Source organism: Apium graveolens, chromosome 4 (assembly GCF_009905375.1).
Source record: "Apium graveolens cultivar Ventura chromosome 4, ASM990537v1, whole genome shotgun sequence".
NCBI lineage: Eukaryota > Viridiplantae > Streptophyta > Magnoliopsida > Apiales > Apiaceae > Apium > Apium graveolens.
Genome location: NC_133650.1, coordinates 208,260,946 through 208,269,241, shown reverse-complemented (window position 1 = coordinate 208,269,241; position 8,296 = coordinate 208,260,946).

Here is an 8,296-nt window from a genome sequence, read left to right as displayed (position 1 = left end):
TCTCTTTTGTGTATATCTCTGAGGCATGTATCTCCATTGACGAGTTAGAGAATAGTCTCCTTTCCTTGTACTCGGTGTCAAAATCGGCTTGAACCTCCCGTAAATATTGTGACTCCAAAGCTTTTTGTGAATTCTCAATGAATTCTTTCAAACCGGTCGACTCTTTCACATACTCATCAAAAAATGAATTCATAGACTCGCTCCTTGAGGTGGTAGTCATACCGGCGGCAAAATGTTGTTTCATGAAAGCAAAAACCCATTTCCGTCTAATTGCATACTGATAGGGATAAATAAATCCTGATTTTATTAATAATGGGCTGCTGGACCCAATAAGAAGATGTATGATATTCAGACCAGAAATGTTAAGCCTGATGGACCAGATCAGGCCTGATGGAATAAAAAAAGGCCCAAAAGCCCTGATTATTAATTAATTTCGTAATTAATTAATAAGGGAAAAATCAGCTGTTGAGAAGAGTCTTGATAAGGATATAAATCTTTATAGATAAGCCTCAAGGGGACCTAAAAGGATAAGGGATCAGTTTCCTACTATCTAGGACTCCAAAGTCCATTCTAACTATGAGACTTGCCCACCAAGTCTCCTATACCAAGTCCAATTCAAGGACCACCAACATCTATATAAGGGGTCTCACCCCCACCAATCAGAACTACGTTTTTTGGCTTGATTCTCTAATTCGCAGAGATACGTAGGCATCTCGTAAAGGCAGATTGAGTCACGAAACACGAGAGCAGCCATTAAAGGCCTTGAGCTCCCGAATCTTAGTATTAAATACAACAAGTAATAACCTTAGCTTTTTATCCATAACATTTGGCGCCGTCTGTGGGAATCACGCAACAACAACCATGGCGAGAACACGGAGAACAACCAGCACTCTGGAGGAGGGAACACCATCAGGGACAACCCAGGTGATTTCATCAACCGTGGAGGTTCCTCCCCATTCAACTTATGCATCTACTCAGGGGGAAGCCCAGACAGGGGCAACTCATCCTCAGCCACAAGGGACAACTCCCCCGACTGTTCAAGGTACGAATCCTCAAGTTCAACAAATACATATACCTGTGAATTCTCGACCCGTCGGGTATGAATACTCAACTATTGTTACTACTAACCCCCCTTATGGGATGCCCCTTCACCCTGAGGTTGGAGGAAGTGGATATGCTGGGCGAAGCGAAGCACGAGGGCGGTCGCCCCCCTATATACGAGGTTTGGATCCTATCCCTGAGAATCGGGAATTTTCTGGTCCATACACTGAGAGAGACTCCGAATCTTCGGATGATGAAGTGGCCCCGAGAAGGAGGCGTCCTGGAAAAGAGCCAATGGCCGATGGAAGGCAACGCCCCCAAAGCACCCCAGGGGCGAATCCCCAAGAAGTGCAGGAAAAGATCAGGGCTCATGAGGCTGAAATCCAAAGGCTGAGGCGTGATTTGGAGGCTTACCAAGCCACCAGACCCCACATACCTCCTAGGGGGAGAAATCCTCCTCCTATCATAGACCTGGATGGTCCGGTAAGAAGAAGGGCTGCTGTCCCAAGAACTGATCCAAGCAATCTCCTTCCTCTTGGAGATCCTGATGATCCAACTCCACCCTTCACAGAAGAGATAATGAATGCCCATATCTCAAGAAAATTTAAGATGCCCACTATCAAAGCCTATGATGGCACGGGAGACCCCGCTAATCATGTTAGGACATTCTCTAATGCACTGCTGCTGCAACCCGTGAATGATGCTATAAAATGTCGGGCCTTCCCTCAAACCCTGTCGGGTATGGCTCAAAGATGGTACAGTCGCCTACCCCCAAATTCTATTGGATCATTCAGAGAATTAAGTCAGGCTTTTATTAAGCAATTCATCAGTGGAAGAGTCCATGAGAAAAGTTCAGCATCTCTTATGAGTCTTGTGCAGGGAGCTAAAGAATCCTTAAGAGATTACCTAAATCGTTTTACAAAGGAGGCTTTAAAAGTCCCAGACCTTGATGATAAGGTAGCCATGATAGCGCTGCAACAAGGAACTAGGGATGAGTTTTTCAAGATGTCTTTGGCCAAACGACCCCCTGAGAGCATGTTGCAGCTCCAAGAGAGGGCAGGGAAGTATATCAAGGTTGAAGAGAGTATGAGGAAGACCGTAGTAAGTAATGAGCCCACTGGAGGCAAGAAACGAAAAACTGATTTGGAGTACATCGCTAAGGATAAGTATCCTAGAACTGAACAAAACCCTGATTCAACCCCCAAGAAGGGAGGACCTGGGCAAAAGTTCACTGAATACGCTAAGCTGAATGCCCCCAGAAGTCAGATTTTGATGGAGATTGAGAAAGACAGAGATATTCGCTGGCCTAAGCCCTTGAAGGCTGATCCCGCCAAGCTAGATAAGGGCAAATATTGCAGGTTTCACAAAGATGTTGGCCATGACACCGATGAGTGTAGGCAGTTGAAAGATGAAATTGAGTTTTTGATTCGAAAAGGAAGGCTGAACAAGTATACTGGAGATGGAGGAGACAGAAACAATAATGGAAGGAAGAACTTTGAAGATCGTAGGAGGGACCAAGATGATCAGGGGCGGAATCCCCAACCTAGAGGACCAGTTATAAACACCATTTATGGAGGGCCGAGACCTCGAGGGCCTGTAATAAACACGATCTTTGGAGGTCCAACTGCTGCTGGATTGTCCAAAAATTCCAGAAAGGCATATACTAGAGAGGTTATGCATATTGTTGGAGAAGCCCCGAAGAGGGCCAGGACAGAAGTAACATTGGCTTTTGATGATTCCGACCTAGAGGGTGTGAAGTTTCCCCATGACGACCCGCTGGTCATAACGCCGATAATAGGAAATAGCCCGGTTAAGAGGGTCCTTGTGGATAATGGTGCTTCTGTGGATATCTTGCTCCACGACACCTTTCTAAGGATGGGGTATAACGACTCCCAGTTGACACCAACCGACATGCCGATATATGGATTTGCTGGAGTAGAATGTCCTGTGGAAGGGATAATTAAATTACCAACCACCGTAGGTACGGAGCCAAGGCAAGCAACGCAGATGCTGGATTTTGTGGTGGTAAAGGCTAGTTCAACTTATAATGCTATCATGGGGAGAACAGGGATACATGCCTTCAAGGCAGTCCCCTCTTCCAACCATTCAGTCATGAAGTTTCCCACCCGAAATGGGATTGGAGAAGAGAGGGGAGATCAAAAAATGGCTAGAAGCTGTTATGTGGCCTCTTTGAGGGCAGATGGAGTCGGGGGGCAGGTTCTTCCTATTGAAGATATGGATGTTCGAGAAAATGATGAGAATAGAGGAAGGCCAGCAGAAGAATTGGTTTCGGTTCCTTTAGATCCCAAGAATCCTGAGAGGATGACTTTCATTGGAGCTACATTAGAGGAGCCCCTTAGAGGGAAGTTAGTGAAATTTTTGCAAGAAAATAGTGATGTGTTTGCATGGTCAGCAGCTGATATGCCAGGCATAGACCCGGAGTTAATTACTCACAAGCTAAACGTGGATCCAAGCCGGAAGACAGTGAAACAAAAGAAAAGAAATTTTGCCCCGGAAAGACAAGAGGCTATAAAACAGGAAGTAGAAAAGCTCTTAGAGGCTGGTTTCATTGAGGAGATTCAATTTCCGGAGTGGTTAGCAAACCCTGTAATGGTGAAGAAGGCTAACGGAAAGTGGAGAATGTGTATAGACTTCACTGATCTGAATGATGCATGCCCCAAAGACTGTTTCCCGCTGCCTAGAATTGATACTTTGATTGATGCCACTGCTGGACATGAGATGCTGAGTTTCATGGATGGATTTAGCGGATATAATCAGATCAAAATGCATAAGGATGACATTCCAAAGGTATCATTTATCACTGACTTTGGTGTTTATTGTTATCTTGTTATGGCATTTGGTCTCAAGAATGCAGGAGCCACCTATCAGAGGTTGGTGAATAAAATTTTTAAGGATCTTATTGGTAAGACTATGGAAGTCTATGTTGATGACATGTTAGTCAAGAGTCTAGTAAAGACTGATCATATAGCCCATTTAAGGGAAGCTTTTGAGGTCCTGAGGTACCACAAGATGATGTTGAATCCGACGAAGTGTGCTTTCGGAGTAGGATCTGGAAAATTCTTGGGATTGATGGTCTCGAAGAGGGGAATTGAGGCAAACCCCGATAAAATAAAGGCAATCCTGGACATGGAACCCCCTAAAACTGTCAAGGATGTTCAGAAGCTCACAGGAAGGGTCGCTGCGTTAGGACGATTCATCTCCAAGTCAGGAGACAAGTGCTTGTCATTTTTCAAGTCACTAAAGAACATCAAAGACTTTGTATGGAGTGAGGAAAATCAGAAGGCATTTGAAGAGTTAAAGAAGTATATGGGCCAGGCCCCGTTGTTGGCCAAGCCAGTTCTGAACGAAGTTTTATTCTTGTACTTAGCTATTTCGGAGAGCGCCTTGAGCGCCGTGTTGGTTAAGGAGGAACTGAAAGTCCAGAAACCCGTATACTATGTCAGCAAAATTTTGCATGGTGCTGAGTTGAATTATTCAGCCATTGAGAAATTCGCTTTAGCCTTGGTTATGGCTTCAAGAAAGCTGCGTCCTTATTTTCAAGCTCACCAAATTGAAGTGCTAACAAATCAGCCACTGAGAAATATCATTCACAGTCCCAAGGCAAGTGGGAGACTGATTAAGTGGGCAATAGAGTTGGGAGAATTCGATCTCAAGTATAAGCCACGTACGGCCATAAAAGCCCAGGCACTAGCTGACTTCGTGGTGGAATGTACCATACCCAACCAAGAAGTCGGGGGGCAGGAAGATACCATACCTCAAGACAAGGGAGTCAACAATGGGGACAAGGAGAAAGAATATTGGATTCTCTATTTTGATGGAGCATCAAAAACAAATTCCAGTGGAGCAGGATTGGTTCTGCAAAGCCCTGATGGGTTCCTAATTGAGTATGCTATGAAGCTAGACTTCCCAACCACAAATAATGAGGCAGAATATGAAGCCCTGATAGCTGGCCTTGGTCTAGCTGGGACACTTAGAGTCAAAAACTTAAAGGTCCGTGGAGACTCAAAGCTGATCATATCCCAGGTAAAGGGAGAATTTGAGGCAAGGGATGATATAATGGCTAAATATGTCCGCCTAGTAAGGGCTGTGATGACCCAGTTTAATGAATGCCATGTTGAGCACATTCCAAGGGAAGAAAATGTTAAGGCAGATGCGCTATCAAAGTTTGCTTCATCTGAGATAGAAGAAAGTTCAGGGAGTGTATACTTTCGTGTTTTGAGGACACGAAGCATAGATGTTAAGCTCGTGGCTCCCATAGGCCTGGGGACGTCATGGATCGATCCCATCAAGGCTCACATTCAAACCGGTTGGTTGCCAAGCGATGCAACTGAAGCACGAAAATTAACTGTTCGAGCACTAAGGTACTCATTGATAGACGGGATTCTGTATAAAAGATCTTTCGTGGTTCCTTACTTGAGGTGTCTCAGGCCCGATGAGGCACGCTTAGCTCTTGAGGAAGTGCATGAAGGTATTTGTGGGCAACACTTGGGGGGCAGGGCCTTAGCTCATAAGATAACCCGTTTAGGCTTTTATTGGCCAGAAATGATGGCTGATGCCAAAGAATATGTAAAGAAGTGTGATCGCTGTCAGAAGCATGCACCAGTTGTTAGACAACCCCCCGAGATGCTGACCTCTATCAACTCGCCTATTCCCTTTGCAATGTGGGGAATGGATATTCTAGGTCCTTTTCCTATGGCCACGGCACAAAGGAAGTTTCTGATTGTAGCCATTGATTATTTCACCAAGTGGATCGAAGCCAAACCTTTGGCCAAAATCACAACTAAGCAAGTTGCACAATTCCTGTGGGAAAATATTATGTGCCGATATGGAATTCCCCGTATCCTCGTCACTGACAATGGAACGCAATTCAATAATGAGGAATTCAAGAAGTACTGTGAAGAAAATGAAATTGAGTTACGGTTCACCTCTGTCGCTCACCCACAAGCTAATGGGCAAGCAGAAGTTGCAAATCGAATAATTCTGGACGGATTAAAGAAGAGGATCGAGAAGTCAAGAAATAATTGGGTGGATGAGATACTTCCCATATTATGGGCCTATAGGACTACCTGTAGAGTCACGACAGGTGCGACCCCTTTCATGTTGGCATATGGGGCAGAAGCAGTAGTTCCCGTGGAGATATCACATTCTTCTCCAAGGATTCAGGCTTTTGATGAGAAAGAAAATGAGGAAGGGCAGAAGCTAGCCCTGGATTTAATCGATGAAGTGCGAGATAAAGCACATGCAAAGATAGTAGAATATCAGAAAAAAGCTTCATTCTACTACAACCTAAGGGTTAAAGAAAGGTTTTTTAAACAAGGCGATCTAGTCTTGAGGAAGATAGAAGCATCTGGTGTAGGACAAAAAGGGAAGCTTGCCCCAAATTGGGAAGGGCCGTACAGAGTCAAGAGTGTTCAAGGTAGAGGAACCTACAAGCTCGAGACTGTGGATGGTTTTGAAGTCCCGAGGACCTGGCACGCACAAAACCTGAAGGTTTACTACGTGTAAGATAGGCGAAGTACGATTCTCACTTGTCATTATGGCAAGTAGGTTTAAAAGCACCTGGAAGCTTTGCTTGCGTAGGATTTTATATTCCAGTAGAATTTACATTGTCAAGTTATTATTGATTAGGGTCGAACCCATGCTATGTAAGGTTTTGAAAAACCAGACTTCATGTTAAAGAGTTTTAAGTTATTTCTATCTAAAGGATGTTTAAACGCACATTAAGACTATAATGATAAGAGGCCGAAGGAGCAACATACAAAATTTAACCCCGAAGGGTAACAACTTCTGATAAAAATAAAGTTCATAAAGAAGATATACAAAAAATTAGGCCTTGGAAGGTTGAGATTCTTCAGAACCACTATCCGACGACTCCTCGGAAGTTTCAGTCGTCTCTTCAGAAGTCTCAGTCGAACCCTCCGAAGTCCCTGTGGAAGTTCCCTCTGCAGGAGATGATGGCTGTTGAGGCACTACTTTTGAAGGTTCTTCCACCCTTGCCTTCTTAGTAGCAGGCTCGAGTTCCTCCTCAGAAGAATCTTCCTCTTCTCCATCCCTGATCATACCAGCAAGCTTCTCAGTAACGCCTCCAAGCTCTGGAACCCGCACAGGGCAGGGAAAGGGCGACTGCTCAAGGATCTCGGGAAACTCATCCTGGATAGCCTCCACAGCAGCGTCCCAACCCTCCTTGTAGCTGACTGGGTGAAGAAGGGCGTCATGCTCCACCATCAGGTCTTTGAATTCTTGGGTATCCATCCAGCCGTCAAAGGCTTTGTCCTTCTGCGCCTTCAAGATTACGTTTTCAGCCCGGGCCGTCTCCAGGTCAGAAGTGGAAGAAGCCAATTGAGCTTCAAGGGCCTCAATTTTTTGGTTGGCCTCCTCCAACTTCTTGTTGGCATCTTCCAGGCCAACCTTCCAAGCCTTAGCTTGGTGAATTGCCCCTTGAAAATGGGCGTTAGCCTGCAAGAGAAATAGCAAAACTTTGGAAAAGAAGCATGAAAAGAAAAGTGTAAAAGGCATAAGTAAAGTGCGTACTGTCGCCAGGGCTTGGGCTCCAAAAAGCTCGTTCCCCTCTAAGTCCTGTTGGAGGACAAAGTCTTGATAGTCCACCGGAGAGATGGAATGTTTGGACCATTCCTTGGACAGGGCTGTGCTGCCCAATATTGAGTCCTTGCCCCGGATCCCCCAGGCAGGTTGAAAATAGGCCCCTGGCCTCTGCTTGGTGCGCAAAACCTGGCTGGGACCTTCCTCATTTGGCTCCATAGCCTGAAGGAGGAACTCAGGGAAGCGATCACCAAGCCTAGGATCTTTGAAAATCTTCCCAGCCCTCTTCATCCTGGTCGTTTCCAGGTCCTTTGGCTTCGTAGCCTCCTCAATCTTCTCAGCCACTGCGACAAGCAAAGTCAGTTGAAAACTAATGGAATAAAAATGCAGGAAATAAAGTAGATGAAGGTAGGAACTTACTTTTCTTATGAACGGGCGAGAGGCCGCGTTCTACCAGGACAGTCTCCCGGATAAGATCCCAAGAATGGGAGGTGCCGTTGTCTTGCGTCAGGAGGTTGAAACCTCTAGCCTCCTCTTCAGACAAAGCTATGTCATTTGGGCTCCCATCCACGGCAATCCCAAAAGAAGATCGAAATAGGGAACCCCAGTCTCCACCCTCCCAAACTATAAACAAAAAATCCTTCTTCCACCCCAAATTGTTGTCAGGGATGGATTTCCCATTCACAATATGGGG